Raw genomic sequence first — 18,167 nt, 5'->3', positions numbered from 1 at the left:
CTCTTTTCTTCTGTATATTCTCTCTCCCTGCCAGCCCCGCCTATCCTTTCTCCTGCCTTGCTATTGGCCGTTCAGCTCTTTATTAGACCATCAGGTGTTTTAGACAAAGTAACACAACTTCACAGAGTTAAACAAATGCAGCATAAGCCAAAGTAACACCTTAAAATAGTATTCCCCAACAGTTCCACCCTAACCTAATTAGACAACCAATTCATATACTTTGATGTGCTGTTTTATACTCAGTATGACATCTCTCGTGAGCCTCCAAGTCTCTGGAGAGAGTTACTGTAGATGTCTCTGTCCTCTAGTCCTGAAACCTGGAACAGAGTAACATAGCTCACAGTGTAAGTTGGCCTGAGCCCAGGACCTTACAGCTCTTCAGTCGTCATCCCACTCTTGCTGGCCAGGGATCCTTCGGTGGTCCTTGCAAGTGTGCGTACAGCATAGCCTTGGAGCCCGGGACCCTTGGGAGAAGATGGGAAGCAGACATTCTTTAGAGACCAGGTTTGGATTAGAAACCTGCCAGGATTTACAAATCAGATCTCCTTTTTTCTCTTTGAAAAGTGTCCTAGTCTCTGGAAAGCTTGTCAGGCCTGTCAAAAGATACTGTGGCAGGTGAAGAGCAAAGCATTCTGCAAAGGAGAATAAAGGGTTTTACACAGAAGGCGGGCACCTCGGCTTAGTAATTACTGTTGGAGCAGTCACAGCAATGCAGATGCCGCTCCACAGTCGGATCTAACTTAATACTGACTGCCTCCTCCCAAGTGGCAATACATGAATTAATTAATAGTAGGTTAGATTTGAAACTGTGGCTTTTGGAGGGCCATTATTAACTTGTTCTCTGCACTTTCTTACTTAGCTGGTGAATTTCATTTCAGTCTTAGAACTGAGGCTCCTGTTGCCACTGTGCTGTGTGAGCACCAAGGTTTTGAAAACATACCTCTTTTATCACATTGTAATGTAATAAATACTTAAGCTCACAAATGTGTTTCGTCTACTTGCTCAGTAGCAGCTAGTAGACAAGGTTCTGGAATATGGGTCTCCCCACTTTTTCTCCTGAGTTAGAAGAAGGTAGTAATTAAGACTGAATCCTGCCTCTACTGGCTGCCCATCATGTACCTCCTGCTTGTGCCTTGGTCTCCTTGTTGAAAAAATGGGTAATAATTCTATCTACCCCTAGGGTTGTTGTAATGATTCTGTTAATCAGTTTCTCATTACTATGACGAACATCTGAGGTAGCATGTAGGAAAACGTTTATTCTGTCTCATAGTTTAAGGGGTTTTAGTCCATGATAGATGGGCTCTGCTTAGAGCAGGGTATGGTGGGGCAACCTTTAATCCCAGCTCTTAGAAGTCAGAGGCTGGTGGATCTCTTAAGTTCAAGGCCAGCCTGGTCAACAGAGCAAGTTCAAGGACAGCCAAGCTTAGGCAGTAATGGACAGAAAGCTGGTGAAGATGTAATTAAATGAAAGAGCCATGTTCCAGCCCCAATAAGCAGCAGAACTTAGCAGCTTTGGCCACATGGTCCTAGAGTTAAGGATAGAAGAAAGGGGCTACAAAATCTGCCCCTAAGGAAAGCCGCATTCATATGGGTTCTGGGATCTAAATTCTAGTCCTCACATTAGCGTAGCAAGTGCTTTAACCACTGAGCTGTTGCCCCAGCCCTGGGTTTTTCCTTCCTCTTTTCAGGAGCTTACTGCATCTGATGACCCTACATGATACTGTGGTTCCCTGAGGGCTTTGGGTGAGTGTTCTGAGTCTCAGACACAGGCCCGCTCTCTTAACTGCTGGGCAACTTCATACATATCACTCCACTTCCCATGCCTCAGCTGCTGCCTATAGGATAGCATCAGGATGCCCACTCAGAGGTCTCTGGTTCATAAGTGCTTTTATACAGAACCTCCTGCAGAATTAACACTCATGTATCCAGCCCGCAGTTCACCTGCTCTCCCCCCTCTGCCAGCTCTCTCATGGCTTCTCAAGGAATCCCTCTTGTAGGCCCTTTGTCTTCTTCAGCTTAGGCTTGGTCCAGACGTGTCCCTGTGTCTCAGCAATCAGTCCTGGGATGGGAATTGGGTCTGGCCATATAGAGTACTTATTACTCCCCCATAGTCTCTCACCCTAATAATGATGTGAACTGTATGAGGATGGAGACTTGATATCAATCTCTGCAACTCAGGCATGGTGGCCTGGGCATGTAGCTCAATGACAGAGTGCTTGCCGGGTGTGCATAAGGCTCTGGGTCCATCCCCAGCACTGAAAATCACCCTAAGTGAAATTCTACCATAATTTGAAGTGGCGAATATATAGAAGGTGCTCCCTAAACATTAATGGATTTGAGCTCTCCAACTGTACCTAATACATTGAACTTGCTGTGTAGGCAGCCCAGCCCAGCCTAACCTCAACTGAGATATAGTTTCCACTAGATTCTAAATACCCTGTGTCAAGGCACATACGTGGTCATGTACCTATAAGATCCAGGGGGGGGTTCTCTCTGGTCCTTCTCCAAGAAGGTTAACTTCCCATTTAGAGATCATAGGAGCAAGAAAAAAGCTCCATACAGTAGATGATTTGGAATCAGAGTTAGGAAAATTGTATTTGAATATAGTATCTACTACTTATCTTTAGCTGTGAATACTCCAGACACAAAGCATAAGCTCTGTTTTGCAATTCCCTTTATCTGTAAAGTAGGAACTATACCTTTTATATGGAGTTGTAAGGGTCATGTGGTTATAAACAAAAAACACTCAGCACAACACCTGATGTTTCATGAGCCTTCAGGAGTTAGGATTTATGTGGTTGAGTTCAGTATTATATTTTTGACTTGTGTAACAGCATTTTGGATTGCAAGACTGTCCATATATGTTGGAAATATGAGCTTCATCCCTCCCAAGGTGAAGCAGAGAATTGAGAAAATATTTGTACAGTTGCCAATCTCAGCAGCATGCAGAACTTCACACGGAGTTCCTTAAGAGAAGAGAGGGTACATGACACAGGCCGTTAGTACAAGCAGAAGACCAGGGACAAGGCTGCTGATAACCTCCCTTACCAGCATGCATAGCGACAAGCACCCTCTGGTGTTGGTGCCACCTTAGCCCAAACCCTGCCAGCTTGGTGTCCCTGCTGCTGCTGTAAATGTCACTTTGCCTTGCTCCAAAATGAGTTTTCAAAACGCATTTTATAGTTCTTGTTCTTCCCTATTGATCAGACATAAAAGTAATTGCTTCTTTTGAAAATGTCTTTTGCCCTTGAAAACATCTCCTCCCTGTTCTTATAAAACCATATCTCAAAATGCACCCCCCAGATGTCCATGTTGTGTGTGGGGGCACTTATAAGATAAAATTTTTGGCAGAAAGTCCTGAGTCAAGTTATTTTGCTATGAGCCCAGGCCAGTTCTTATTGGAACGGCCAAAGAACATGTGTTGTGAGTGTGTGGCAGGGAGCTCCTCACTCTTATTAGCAATTAGCTGGCGCTGGAATGATTGTAAAATATATAAAAATTGTAGCATTCAATAACCCCTTGGTGCTAAACAGTGTGCTTTGTGCTTCAGAGTAAATGCTGTGTCTCCCATCTGCTTTTTAGCACATGTTCAGAGTATCAACATACTTCTCTTAGTTTTTTAGCCTGTTAAGGAGAAAATGCTGTTCAGTTTAAAGTAACATGAGCTTTAGGGCTAAGAACTTTCCACATTCCAGTTTCTATATTGGATTTTCATTCAGATCTGTGTCCTTATGTGTGTTCCATGCAGCATATGCATGTTTACGTTTAAAAGTCTATAATTTAAACTAAAGGAAATAGTCAGTGGTAATTTAGGATGTTGCTATGTAAAGACAATACTGTGACCTCTGATTTACCCAGTGTGGAAGTTGCTTTTCTAACCACTTTTCACAGTATACTTGATAGAGAAACCAATCTAAGGAAGGAGATGGTTTTATTTGGCTCACAGTCTCAGAGACTTGAGTCCCCAGTCCTTGGCCCCACTGATTCTGGACTCCTGGTGAGGCAGATCATGATGGCTGTGAAAACATGTTGGGGAAAAAGATGTTCACTTCATGGAAGACAGAAAGCAAGTCAGCAGGAAGAGGGCAGGGCAAAAAGTCGCCCAAAGGTTACCCTTAGTGACTTCCTTTGTCCAGCTGTGCCCTACCTTCCCCAGCTCTACACCTCCCAGTAATCTTCAAAAATTGAATCCATTGGTAGATTAAACCATTGATTATGCCAGAACCCTCATGACCCGGTCCTGTCTGGAGAAGCCTCACAGAAACCAGCCATGAGCCTTACACATCCCCTGAGTACTTTTCAGTCCACTTGGGGTAGCAGTAAAAATTAGCCACCACACACAGTTATTACTGAGCAGAACTGCTACTTGCTTGTACACCAAACAACTCATTAGTTTGAATCATTTTAGATCACAATGAAGTTAGTATCTGTGTGTTCACTTAAACCTCAATGCTAAGCATCCTGGGGGTTGAAGGAATAGACATGAAACCCATCCCACAAGAACCAAAAGAGAAAATTTAAATATAAGTAAGCGTAATAAAAACAGGAAATTATCATGCATGGTGGCTCATGCCATTAATCTCAGCACTTGGGAGGCAGAGGTGGGCAGATCTCTGAGTTTGAGGCCAGCCTGGTCTACAGAGTGCGTTCCAGGACAGCCAGGGCTACATATAGATACCTTATCTCAAAACAAATAAAAAAGATTGGTATAAAAAGGATTGGGAAATGTGCTGTGGGAATCACAAACCTACACACACATACTTCCAAACTTTGTTTGTCAGGAGCCTGGGAGGTACAGTCTGTGTGGTCACTATAGGAGCATATTTTCAACCTGACTAAAATGAGCTCATTTGGGCAGATACAAGTCTCTGAGAGGGGGTTCTCAACAGTGTTCTTTGAGAGAGAAAACACTGGTAAGTTGAAAACAATACAAGACCCAAACTGGAAATAGAGCCATGGATATCAGGTTGGAGATTTGTACTGTCTGTGCCTTTGTGCTGCTCACGTTGGAGTCATCTCCAGGGCACAAAGAAGTGACAGAGGTACAAACTATGTAGTTTGTACAAATGGTTTCTCAGGTTCTTCTCTGAACAACCAGTGACCATGGATAACTCAGGCCAGCCAGGCACAGTTCACACATGGGATAGACAGCAACCACCAGAAAACTGTGCCCTGCTTTTTTTTTTTTTTTTGGTTTTTCGAGACAGGGTTTCTCTGTGTAGCTTTGCGCCTTTCCTGGAACTCACTTGGTAGTCCAGGCTGGCCTCGAACTCAGAGATCCGCCTGGCTCTGCCTCCCGAGTGCTGGGATTAAAGGCGTGCGCCACCACCGCCTGGCTGTGCCCTGCTTTTACAACACCTGGATTTTAGTAAGGAAGACAGATGAATCACAAATAGCATTTCCAATGGGCCTTTAAGGCTGTGAAGGAAAGAAACTGGATAATAGACACTAGAAGTTGTGTACTTTTTAAGTGACAGGTGGGCAACATTGGTTTGGCTCAGTGAAGGCCCCTGTGAGGGGTGAAGTTTATTCTGAGACCAGAGTGATAGGAAAAACTCTCTGGAAGAATACTGTTCTTGGCAAAGGAAGAATCAGGTGCAGAGGCCGGAGGTAAGAACAAGTTGGCCTGCTCAAGGACGGAAGAAAGACCCCTGTGGATGGGTCACTGTCAGATGTGAGAGGGAGCCACGGTCCTAGTGGGACACAATAGAGAGTTATTACCAGGGATTCCTGGCCTTGCCCATTCCTCAAAAAGAAAAAAAAAAACTATGTTAATAGTAAGTTCAACTATAGCATTACTATTGGCTTGAATTCTGGGTCCTGGAAACATGTGGCTACTGAGTAAAAAAATTTTGTCTTCTTTGGAGTCTCCCTGCTAGATTTTAAAAGCAAACACAATGTGTATCTCTGTTTCTCTTCCCTTCTCTTTATCTAGGCACCAGATGGACTCACAGCCAGGTGGCTTCCTTACTCCTTTGGGTCTACCCCCATTCCTTTCTCCACTTTACACATTCTACAAATCCCTGTTTCTTAAAGGCAGCCAGTTATAATTGGTAGTTAGAAAGTCAGTCTGATTCATAGTGTAAATAACTGATAGGATCTGGTGGACACAGAAAAGAATTGACTTCTTTGAAGACTGTTTATAGAACAGATGAATCTTCTTCCTTAAGATGACAAAATAGAGACAAAGCCTTGGCACGGCTGGAGAGGGTCTCTTTGGGGAAGGCAGAGCCACTCCTTTGCTTGGAAATATAGTGTGCTCTTGTGGTGGAAGTGGTGGCCACTTCCTTCCCTCTCCTCCCAGATCTCCTGGAAGTTCTGAGGGTGGCAGAGCAGAGAGTTCTGTAGTACAGAACAGAAAGCAGGAAGGGACAAGAGATGGCATTGGGGGTGGGGTGAGTATAGAAGTCGGAGAGGTTCTTCAAATGCATTGATGGTAAGCCGAATGCTAGAAATTGAAAGCTTGCTATACTGGGGTATTTTATTTTGGAAATGTCATCTGCAGTTGGAAGATTTAAAAAAATTGATCACAGTGCTCTGTCTTCCATGTATATTTAATTTCCACTCTGTTTATGCATGTGAGTGCCAGTAATTTCAAATAATGGTCATGATGAAGGATCATCACTGCACAGATCATTCTGTGCTCCTAATGAAAATTAGAGCTGGAAATTGCTTCCTTATGTGCAGCTCAAACTGCCTTTGCACTAATTTCACTTTATAACTTCCACTTAATCCTCTGCTTACCACCCTAAGAATCCTTCCCTGTCCTTGAAGTTGACTCCTTTGAAATCTTTGTGGGTAGTCCTGGTTTCCCTTAAGCTGGGGCTACCCTGGTCCTTTGTTCCCAACAGTCTTTAAGCTTCTAAGCAAAACAGCCTCTGCTCACTTTTCTTCCACAGCACTTTTTAATGAGTTCTGGTTCTGGAACACGACTTGATTTCATGTTGTGGTCAATATAAACGAGCTGAGCCTTGCCTCCTTCTCCCTAATGAATCAATCCATTGCTCTTTTTCCAGCCAAGACCACCACATACTGCTTACCCTAATTAGTATGCTCTAATGCTAATCAGGTGGCCAGAAACTCACTTGCTTTTACATTCAATTTCATCAGCTGTAGTAGGAAAATTTTATATATATATTCTCCATGGGATTCCAAGGAAGAAATGTTTCAGCCAAGAAGCCACTGATCACAGGGGCAGTATGATCAAAAAGAGGTTGTTTTTTTTTTCTATCAGTACTTTATGTGGTCAGTCTCTGACCGTATGTCCCAGGTTTGATAGGTTAGTACTGTGACTAGGAAGACCTGTATATTGACATTTTCCATGTCAAAAGTCACATCTAATTGCTTTGACTTTCACACATCAGTAACAATTGAGAAAATTATTTTAACATGACAACCCAGTTTTCCAACCCAGAAGTTTAAAACAAAACAAAACAAAGACAAAAAAAACCCAAACAAGCAATATTTGACTCTAAGAAAGTAGTAACTGAACTCTGCCAAAAATGTAGGCTACTGCTCTGGGATAACCTGTGAAAATCTGTGGTTGTGTTGAGAAATGCTTCATTTGGTCACTTTTTGAATGAATAAAGGGACATCAAATACACAACTTTGACACATGTTCAAAGACTATAGTTTGGTGACCAAATGTCTATCTGTCTTGCTTGTTACCTATAGGGAAAAAGGAAAGAGATGATGATATGTGTAATTTTTCAGGATCTTAAAGATTCTGATAGTGTATACTATGGTTTTACTTATATAAAGAGAGAAGGTTGTGGGGAAGTGTTCTGGGAAGAGATTGGGAATCATTTCTCTAATCTTGGGTCTTATGGAGAGAGTTCATTGTGTTGATTTGGTGAGACTTTAAGAGCCTTCTGTCTTTGTAAGTACACCTATTACTGACATGCAGTACTGTCATGCCATACTGAAGGTTTTCAGTCTTACTGGAACTGATGAACAGTTTTTATATCCTGAATAATTAGACCTAGAAACTACTATGATAGGCTCTGAAAGTTTTGTATAGATCTGAATGAAAAACATAATCATGGTTTGACTGGGGGACTTGGAGTCTTTGTTCCTAAAGAGCTCACCTGGTAAGGGTCATGCTGAGCCCTCTTTGGAACCATGTCCTCTTATTCTCAAAGAACAAATTCCTTACCTTGGTTGTATATCTCTGTTCTTTGGCTAACATCCATGTATTTGGTATCCTGTGTCATCTCTTGTGTTTATGAGCACAGGGGTACTGTGGCAGACAAAAGACAGAGAAAGGGTGAGTGAGCCCCCATTTTCAGAGTTCACTCTACCAGGCTGACTTCTGATAACACTCGAGTTCTGCTTTAGAGAACACATAGGACTTCATGTCCTCCTGCTCTTGGCCCTAAGCAAACCCTTAATAAGCACAGAGTTTGTTCTTCAGCCTCTTCTATTCCAGCAACAGCTAAGTGTTGAAGCCAATGCAAGCTTTCTGATGCAGGCCTTGCCTGGGAATATGGATGTAGGTGCATGCTCAACTAAACTCGCATACTTTGTGCCTCATTTATAAATGTCCGAAAACTCAGCTCTCAGGTTGTGGTGCATTCTATAAAATGTACTTATTTTTTCACTACTTTCTGGTTGAAAGAATTCATTTATAGACTCTATGGGCATTTTAAACAGGGTTAGGGGTGAGTCTGGTTCATTCCAGTGGTCTTTTGGTTCCCTTTGGATTTAATGAGAAAACCTTGGTCTAGTAAGTTTCACAAATTCCAAAGCTTGCATCAGTTTATTCTCTATGTGTTGAGGGGCCTCTAGTAATGTGCAGGCATTCACTCAACTAGTAAAAGTCACTGAAAATTTATCAGCACCAAGTTGCATTATTAAAAACAGATTTTTATTATAATAATACAAATGGCACAAATATTTGTACTTATATGCTGGCTACATAAATAGAATTTTAATTCCTTGATTTTTTAAAGTTTTATCATTCTGTCATTTTATATCTAAAAGACTTAAGGAGTGGTAGATGAAAATGTTGTTAGCTATTAAAATTGTGTAATATGTAATAACTACCTATATTGTGTGTGTGTGTTTGAGTGTGTGTGTGTGTGTGTGTGTGTGTGTGTGTGTGTGTGTGTGTGTATTAGGACCAGTGTTCTCTGGAAAATACAATGTACCAAATGGTAGGTATTTTTATACTGTATCTCTTTCCTTTCCTTTTCTAACTTTTACAGTGGTTATGCTTAACCTTTGTAATAAGAAAATGTTAAATGTTAGTTTAATGAAGACTACTTTAGCATGCATTTAGAGAAAAGGGAACTTGTTCTTTTTGATACCGTATTGCTTTATTTTTCTAAAAATTAAAAAAAAAAACTCATTATCCTCTAGCAAAGCTCCTTAACAACTGCAGAAGGGATGGTATTGGTAACTTAAATGCATATTTTTAATCTCTTAAACATAGTTAGAAAAGGCACATTCTTGCCCCATCCCCGACTTGTACCAACTCAATCAAAATGCTTCATATTGAGACTTTCAAAGTCTGCATTTTTATTAGGCATTGCAAGTGACTGTCTTGTGAAATTCAGTTTGAGAGTCACCCTTTGATCTGAGATTCCTCATCTTTATAAGGGTTGAAGCATCTTCTAGGTTTCCTGTTTGTTTTAGAGGTTTATAACAAGTGTACATCTGCATAACATCTCTTTTATTGTTAGAAACACTGAAAGATAAGCGAGTGTCTGGTTCTATCAAATGTGTGCTGTAAGGGAGTCACATCCTCAGTGAACACTTGGGGCCTCTTTATAGAGGCCCTGCTGTGACCCACCCTCTGTCCATGGAACATGGCAGTCCTGGCAGAAGGCTCATGGAAAACAACCTGGGATCAGAACAGAGGACTTAGTGATTTTTCTCAGAAGCCTGCCCCAACCTGAGTTTCCAAAGAATAACTGTTTCTCACCTCTCCTTGGACTAATCTGTTATCCCAAGAAGCCAGCAAGTCAGCATCTTGTCTTCTGAGTGGTTGATTCTTTTGAAAAGTCATTGTGCCAGGAAATTAAGACAATTAGTGTGTTTTGAATGCCTACCAGACTGTGGAAGGAGCTGTTCACCTCCCGTTCTCCTGTTGATTCAGCTGCAGCAAACTGGTGCTGGGTTAAGTTCAGAGACACACCATCTTGCTCAGTTAGCCTAGAATGGCAGGCCGTTTTCAGATTCAGCAGAAGCACCTGGGGAGTGGCTTAAAGAGCAGATGTTCGGCGCTACTGCCTGAATTTGAATTTCTTAAGTCTGGGGTAAACATGCTATACCTTTCTAACAGTTCCCTAGGACTGCCAAAGCCAGACCAGAGGTTCTCAACCTGTGAGTCGAGACCTCTTTGGGGGTTGAACGATCCTTTCATAGGGTCACATGCCAAATATCCTACATAACAAATATTATATTATAATTCATATCAGTATCAAAATTATAGTTATGAAGTAGCAACAAAAGCAGTTTTATGGTTGGGGGGTCACCAAAACATGAGGAACTGAATTAAAGGGTAGCAGCATTGGGGAGGTTGAGAACTACTGGTCTAGACCCTCAGGCTAAGTGAAGGGTCAGTGGTGTTTCTCTGTAAGGATTAATGTAAGAGTTTCATAGGCAATCCTGGAAAGACACTTGCGTCATCTGTTAGAATCTCAAAACTCCGTTTGCAGATCTCTCTATCACTATTGTTCGCAGTCTTGTTTCTCCCAGGTCTGCAAGTTCCTTGCATTTGTGTGCCCCCAAAGCCATCAGTGAGTGGCACCCCACCTTGGGATGGACTAGACCTGAGGGTGCATGATTTTATAAAGGGAATTGGGGATTACTTAAGGCCTGATTTACAGGGCAAATGCCATGCCTCAGAGAAGGATCTGCCCATTTGCCCTGACCCAGTACTCACAAAAGAAGTGTAAGCCCTTCGATCTGCTATGCAGCTGTCAACTCTGCTAACTACCTAAAAGCAAGCTGCTGAACTTGCTCTAATATATGTCCTAATTGCTGATCACTGCTTAGGATATCCTAGAGTCTTGATTTAGTGTTTTGAACAATTAATCTGTTCACTGATCCCCAACCTTTCGAAGTTCACAGGCAGGGAGCTTTGGCTGGAAAACACAATCCACCTCTTTTTGGGAGAGATCAGTTCAAGACTGCATTCCATTTGGCCAGGAAGATTTTCAAATCAAAGAACACTGGACTTTGACCTGAAAATGAAAGAACCTTTGGGGTTAGCTATATGTACTCACCCCCATCCTGATCCCCACCTGTCTGTCTCTTCTCTTGTGTAGCAGACTTCTGCTCAGTCTTACAATCATGCAGTGTATCCATAGGGAGGGGCTTAGTGATGGTCTTGTTCGAGTGGTCTGAGGACTAACCTCACTCTCCACAGTTGCTCTTCTTATGTCATCACCTTCCTCCCTTCCCGTTCCCCACACTCAGCTAGCTCTTCTGGTCTCTGCTGTTCCAGACTCATTCTTATCTTGAGTGTAGACTTGCTTTCCCCAATGATGACTGCCTTTTTGTGTGTGTGTTTAAGGTCTATGTGAAAGGTACCTTCAACTAATGTGGACTGTGAACCCTACCTCCACCCATGTCTTTCCTGTACTGTGTTCCCTTCTTAGCTCTAATCACTATCTGAAATCTTATTGCTTATGTATTTATGTATGCATTTGCTTGCAGTGGGGGTAATAATAGGCACTTTTTCTGACTACTGTGTCTGGTACCTAGTTCATTGCCTGGCAAATAGTAAACGTGCAGCAGACATTTGTTGCATTAGTGAGGGAAAATGAGGCAAACACACCACCACTTATAAAGGTCCTGAGGCAGCTGGTAGTTCCGTGAATGAGATATATCTAAAAACAAATCCAGATCTGGCTGTGTGACACTCAAAAGGATCCAGTGAGTCAGGGTCTTGTTGTTGCCGCAAGGAAAAAGATGGATTTGGGAAACCAGCAAACAAAGGAGATGGGAGCAGAGACTATCCTTGGGGGCTGTGCTGTGATAGAAGGCTTAAAGGGGAGGGGAGGAGCGGGGCAGGACCTCTGGGCTCTACACAGTGGACCTGAAGTGGGACCTTGTCTTAGTTACTCTTATCTCGATGTCTTTAACCGTGCAAGGACGGACAAAGATGAAGTAGATTAGGTCAAATGAACCTTGTATGGCATCTCTGTCAAAACACTTGTTGATGATTTTGTTGATATGCAGAGAGAAGTAGGAGTCTGCCTTAATGGTTAAGGTAGCAAAGGAGGCAGACACCAAGGTTTGTCACCTAGTTTAGTCACTGAACACCTGCAGATCCAAGAGCTAGGGCTTTCGGTGAAAGTGGCCTTCAGGTCCTGGAAAGTAACCTAGATCACCGATGTCATCATGAGCCACGCTTAGAAGTGTTTTCTTGGCAAAACTCCCGAGCCTAACTCAACGCTGGCTGAGCCCAACAGCTCAGCTGCATGACCTCCCAATAGTAGTGACTGTTTTGTTTGGGGTTTTGGTTTTTGGTTTCTTCAGACAGACTATGTAGCCCAAGCTGGCCTAGAACTCAATATGTAGCTTAGACTGGCCTCAGAGTTATGGCAGTCCTCCTGCCTCAGCCTCTTGACTTGTCAGATAACAGGTACATGCCTTGCTAAAATTAGTGAATTTTTTTAAGTCTACTGAAAGACGAGTGAGGTTCAAATGTGTATGTAGGCTAACCCTAGACACCCATCTTCCTCTGTACCTCTTGTCCCTTCCTGTTGCCACCTCTGACTATGGAACATGCCACTCTTAAAGGGTAGAACAAAACTGCAGGAAGAAGAAGCCTGCCTTACTTGACAGTCTCTAGGAAATGTGACTGTATCACCAAAGGTCTGGTTCCAGCCATAAAATCCACAATGAAATCAACCCTGGGCTTATGTTCAAACCCTAATTTAGTTCCCTGGATTGAATTCTAAACTGAGAGCATCTCTCATGTAGCCCCTGTGAGAATCAGCAGTGTCATTGAGAATGTTTGCCCTGGAGTGAACAGTGCTGGTGCAGGACAGGAAGGACAGGTGAAGGATGACAGTAGACAAGATGGCCACCAGACAGCCTGAGGTCTTCCCAGGGAAGCTCCTCCACTGCGGCTCCTCACAACAGAATGGTGTTAATCAGGGGATCTTTTTGTATCAGCATTGTCAACATTTACTTTCATTTTACACATTGAATTTGCATCTGAAAAGACCACGTATAATCAACATTTAAAGGATAACACTCAAATTTGCATCTGATTGAGCAGACATGTTAAGTAATTTTAGCCTGGCTGTTGCTAGGGAACCAATTAATAATGCTCCCCATTTCATTAAAAATTGGATTCTGTCTTTGCTTTCATTTAGCTTCACAGTTCAGCTGCTTGTGCTGTACTTTCTCCCTTGGTAAAATGTGACAGACAAATTATCGTTTTACTACATTTATTTCTGTGATTACAACGGTTAGTCATATCTGTCAATACAACTTCAAAGCTTTTCTCTTTTAATGCTTTAGGATGGAAAACTGAATTTTAACTGTTAATCATTCTGTTCCTTTATAGCTTATGGGTACTGAGTCATATTTTTGTGAAGGCTTTCCAAATTGTGGGTAACAAAAAAAAAAAAATTAAAGCAATCTTCCATGTTCCGTAATTGCCCCTTCTCTGTATAGTGGCTAATAATTAGAATATTAGGCACTATTCAGAAAGTGACAGACAGCTGATTACACATTCAGCTGCATTTTATTTCCCATGGTTTGTAGATAGACCAGGTTCTGTCTTTTATGCAGTGGGTTTTGATTTTTATGTCTTTATTTTGCATGGTAGCCTCTGTTTTTCTGAAGAATAAATGTTCTTCTAGCTACTATTGTTTCTTCCTGAGCCAGTCACCTGGGTAGTTACATCTAGTAGTAACAGCACTTCACAGCTTGATGTTTTGTTGGTATTGCCCTGGTTAAAATGCTCATTGAGAGGTAAAATTGGCTGCTAGTCACATGGGTTTCACAGCGTTTCAAACACTTTATTTGGATGTTGCATACAGACACCTCTGATTCTTCAGCTCAGTTAATGGTCATCACACCAAGCCAAGCTCCAGAAGGCAAAAGAGACTTTGCTTTTGTTTTTTATGGTTCACATCTTTGGAGTTTGGGTTCTGAAGGTAGAGTGAGAAGGGCTAGAATTTAAAAGCAGCTGTGAAGTAAAATGTCAGCCTAGCCTCCTCTGTAGCACCGTACCATGTAGTAAAGCACTGGGGGAGGGGGGTCCCATCCCTGTCCTTCAGGAGCACACAGACTGTTTAAATGGGCTATGGCTTCCCTGGCATACCTCAGACAGCGTGGTTTAAAACTCAGAGTCGTTGTTCCTTCAGGGTAAGCCCAAGACCAAGGCTGTCTTCTGAGGCCTCTCTCCTGACTTGCAGGTGTACAGCTGTGTCCTCACATGATCTGATCTCTGTGCATGCACAGTTCATGAGTCTCCCTGAGACTTCATCTCTAGAAATTCAGATTGAATTTGGGCTTACCCTAAGGGCCTCATTGTAATCTAACTACCTCTTAAATGTCAGGGTTACATTCTGGGCACGGGAATTAGATTTTCAACAATTTTAGGAAAACATAGTCAACCAATAGAAGGCATATCACATGTTGCCAACTCTCATTCACTCTTTTGCTTAGTGGTCAAATAATGGAGATGGCCAGAAAGGTGGCAGGAAGCTTGATATTGACTTCTCTGTTTGGATCAGATCTGACCATAAACAGCATTATTACTCTTCCCTCTATTTTTGTTTGTTATTTTGTCCTTTTGGGACATTTTCTGGAGCCGCTTTTTCCTGACTTTACTTGATTGGCCATATAGAGATGTACCTGCCTACACACCTCTGTAGGGGTAATGAGATAAAGCTTGAATCAGTGAACACTGAATGTTGTCATTGTGCGATGGTGCTGGCCAGCTGATGCTTGGGATGACCCAGCTGTGACGAGCTGGGACTTTGTTTCATCTGTTCACACGTGGAGGGGTAATGGAAGACAGGCCTCATGAAAATCTTAGGCCCAGCCATCCCCAGCCTGTGTCTTCTTCCATGCACATCTGGTAGGCCCTTTAGATCCAACTCTGGCTCAACCTCACCATGATTACAGGAACCAATCCTATTTGCAGAAGAAGAGTCCTGAAAGTGCCCCAGCTCCAGGTCTGGGTCAACAGTTCCTGTCAGACTAACCCAGGTCACTGTGCTGAGTTCTGGAATTAGAGTCAGAGAATCACATGAGCTGTTGCAGAGGATGTTCCAGATGTGGTGATCTGAGTGGCAGGTTAGGTAGAAGATGTCCTGTCCTAGAAGAAGGGGAGGAGAGACATGAGCCTAGTGAAGTGCTCACATGGCTCAAACATACTTTCAGAAAGGAAGATAGAGATTTCAGATTTCAAACTGGAGCTTAGACTACTTTCATTTCCCCCAGGTTTTAATAATTCATTGAATTAAACTGAAATAAACAACCCCACTTGCTAGCTGCTGTTAGGTCAAAAGTCTTTTATTTCTAAGGTTTTCATGAATGCAAAGAATATTCTTTGGTCTTGAAACCTTTTTGTTCTGTGTGAATATTGGCACCAGTCCAGTCTGTAGGCCTCAAGCTAGCTTGAAGACAGATTTTGACAGCCTCTGCCGTCATGGGATTCAGTCATCCTAAAAGACCAAAACACGGAAGGGTGATTACAGGTTGAAGAAAAAAATTAATTGCAACATATGGAACTCCTGCCTAAACAGCACCTGCAGAGTGTTTAACCTGATACATGCAGGTTGATATATTTTGCTCAGCTGAACAGTTTTTTGCTCTGTGTTCTGCCAGATCACAAAGAAAGGTGTAAACCTGAGACCTTAGATACTGGGCACTGTACACAGCCATAGCTGTTACATTTGACTTTGTTTTCAGCTTGGACACAATGTAGACTGGCCTTCCACATTTAGGAGACTGAGGAACAGGTGAGCAGCAGCTGTCATTTCAGTGCCTGTGATGGGTAGGGTGAAAGCTGATTGACACATCCCCTCCTTGCGTGTGCATCACAGGAAAGAGTAGCATTGATACAGACCTGGAACTCGTGTGAAAACCTTCATGCAGCATGCTCCACCTCACAGCTTTGTATATGACTTCCAGACACTGCCAGTCAGTTCCAAGTTTATGTTTGTAGTTGGGTAATTGCTGTTTTGCACTGTAGATACTGTTAATTGTATTTCTGTTTTATCACTGCCTGGGTGTACCAGCTGCCCCACTTCAGGGGGCCCACTGGCCAGAGGCAGCTAAAAGAAACCCTGAGTTTCATGTAGACAGGAAGTAAGAGGAGCAGGGAGTCTGTTATCTGGAAATTTGTGGACTTAGGCTTTAATTTGCTAGCATCATTGAGCTCTCAAGAAACTGCAGGAAGTGGAAATAATTGAGAATGTCAAAATCTTGTTAAAAATACCATCATGTGTGCTTGCTTTGCAGCATGCATTCTATTCTAAAATTGGAACTCTGCAGGAAAGATTGGCAAGGACGATACACACTCACAGTGTTCTGTATTTTACTTATCTGAAATCTCAAAAAAAAAAAAACCTTTTTATACTCTCCAGCTGAGAGGAACCATTTTTCAATTCAGCTTCCTGTTTTCTCTCTACCTCTTTGTCACAATTCTAATACCATACCAGTTGTCACATACAGACATATGTGAACTCTGTCACTGATAAGAATTTTGCCAGGCTTTATGTTGGATTTCTTCCCCTTTAAACAAATTGTGAAAAATAATATAGTGTCTCCCAAATTATAAGCTTCTGAAAGGCAATCTGTATTGTGCCTCTCCAAGTCAAGCTTCCTCTTGAAAGGTTCAGTGCTAAGGACCTTTTGTCCACTGGGCTGTGGGGATCTCTTTCCTCCTCAGCCAGGGCTTGAGGATCGTGGGTCATCATCATAAGGACTGCCACGAGTGGACAACCCTGCTTTCCCACCTCAGACAATCAAATGGGAGGGGAGACGGGAAGAAAGGAAGGAAAAAAAGAAGAAAGGTTTGGGGCAGTCTTACACAATGGGGCCATCCCCAGGAACAGCTGAAGAGCATCATTTGTCTAAACTCTAGCTAATTAGACCCAACCATTCACAAAAGTCCAAGGTGCTATTTACACAAACATAATATCATTCATAAAAATCTTATTTTCAGTTGTGACCTTTGTGGGAACTGATGTAACTATTCCCAGATAATGAGAACATATTTTATATATGGTATTGGGCTTACTGAGTATTTGTCTGGCTAGGATATACCAGAGAGTGATTCTGTTTCTCACACTGTTCAAATAAACTCGAACTTAATACATTCTTTTAATATGATGATTAATGATTATTCAAAAGAATTGTGACAAAGAAAAATAGGAGAGAGAAACCAGAATGAGATTTTAGAAAATGTCCAATCTATCTCACTTATAAAAAGTAAAAATTGATTTTTTATGTGTGACTGGATTGGTATTTAGGAACAAACTCAATGCTTCACATATTATACCTTCAGCCTCAACAGTGATATTTTTAACAAAGATATTAAAGTATGAATATATATTTATACCTGCTTAAAATGCAAAAGAATTATGTGAAAACACAGACAATGTCCTTTAGAGTCCTGAACTATATGATTATCTGTGACTTAAAATTCAAAAGGCATTAAATAAATAGGTAAATTTGATTAAATTAAAAAAAATTTTTACATGGTAAAAAATACAGTAAAAAAAATCAAAATACATACGAAAATCTGTCTGTAGAAAGCATGCCTCCAAATGAGCATGAGCACACTCCTCAGGGCAGTAGGAAAAGAGGCCAGTGGCAGGAGCAGATTGTTCACACAAGAATTGCAGCGCCATTTTTTAAATCTAAGAAAACATGTTCACCTTCACACAAAATAAGAGAAATGTGAACTGACAGCACTGCAGGGCTAGCACTTTTTCTTTTATCTGAAAAATTCTAAGGAATAACAGTTGTACCCCTGACTTGATAGGGGAAGGTCTGCACTGTGATTCTCGAGAGACCATCGATGGCACCGCCCTAGTGGAGGCAGAGTTGGCAGTCCCTGTCGGGATTATATGCAGTTACCTCTGACCCAGTCTGGCACTGGCGGTTTTTTCTGTTGATATATCTGAATGCTTATAAAATGATACACATAGAAGGTTTTCCATTAGAGCATTGTTTGTATTAGA

General features: G+C 42.0%; 1 protein-coding gene and 1 non-coding gene across 3 annotated transcripts in view; both read left to right on the top strand.

Moving 5' to 3' along the window:
- The window catches only part of Jazf1 (JAZF zinc finger 1), a 322,765-nt gene that overhangs the window by 43,368 nt on the left and 261,230 nt on the right, over positions 1 to 18,167 (top strand). The window lies entirely within an intron of this gene.
- Positions 16,828 to 16,948, top strand: LOC128100224 (small Cajal body-specific RNA 20). Its single transcript, XR_008214736.1, has one exon. It is a non-coding gene; the product is annotated as a small Cajal body-specific RNA 20 (non-coding RNA).

The sequence above is a fragment of the Peromyscus californicus genome, unplaced genomic scaffold (genome assembly GCF_007827085.1).
Source record: "Peromyscus californicus insignis strain IS unplaced genomic scaffold, ASM782708v3 Scaffold_6__1_contigs__length_162567912, whole genome shotgun sequence".
NCBI classification, from domain to species: Eukaryota; Metazoa; Chordata; class Mammalia; order Rodentia; family Cricetidae; genus Peromyscus; species Peromyscus californicus.
This window is presented reverse-complemented; position numbering and strand designations above follow the sequence as displayed.